Source organism: Octodon degus, unplaced genomic scaffold (assembly GCF_000260255.1).
Source record: "Octodon degus isolate 3935 unplaced genomic scaffold, OctDeg1.0 scaffold00302, whole genome shotgun sequence".
Taxonomy (NCBI): Eukaryota; Metazoa; Chordata; class Mammalia; order Rodentia; family Octodontidae; genus Octodon; species Octodon degus.
The window spans coordinates 173,907-174,507 of NW_004524878.1; positions in this window are offsets into that span (position 1 = coordinate 173,907).

The following is a 601-nucleotide window of genomic DNA, read 5'->3' on the forward strand; positions in this document are numbered from 1 at the left end:
CTTGTCAGGGAAGTGCTTATCAATAAAACCACTGACACATTGCTCTGGCCCAACACCTGTTTTTTGTACTCAAATAATCTTGAGAATGAGACAATAAAATGTATAGGTGTAGAATATTGTAGATATGAACTTAAATTTACTTAGTATGCTACCATTTCACCTTGCCAGCAGACCTTATTTTACTCTATTTATTAAAGTCAAAATTCTTAGGCCCACCAATGAGTTCTAGACAATAATTTTCTCATGGCTTCTTTAACCTCTTTGTTCCTGAGGCTGTAGATGAGGGGATTCAACATGGGGATCACCACTATGTAGAACACAGACACCACCTTATTCTGGTCTGTGGAGTATCTGGATTTGGGCATCACATAAATGAAGGTAATGGTCCCGTAGAACAGGGTTACTGCAGTGAGATGGGAGGTGCAAGTGGAGAAGGCTTTTTGCCGCCCCTCTGCAGAGCGCATATTCAGTATTGAGAAGAGGATGTAGATGTAAGACAGAGCAATGACAAACACAGTGAATACAATGATGGAACCAGAAGAGATAGCTGGAACTATTTCAGAAGTAAAGTCATGAGAACAAGAAAGCTTCAAAAGTGGTG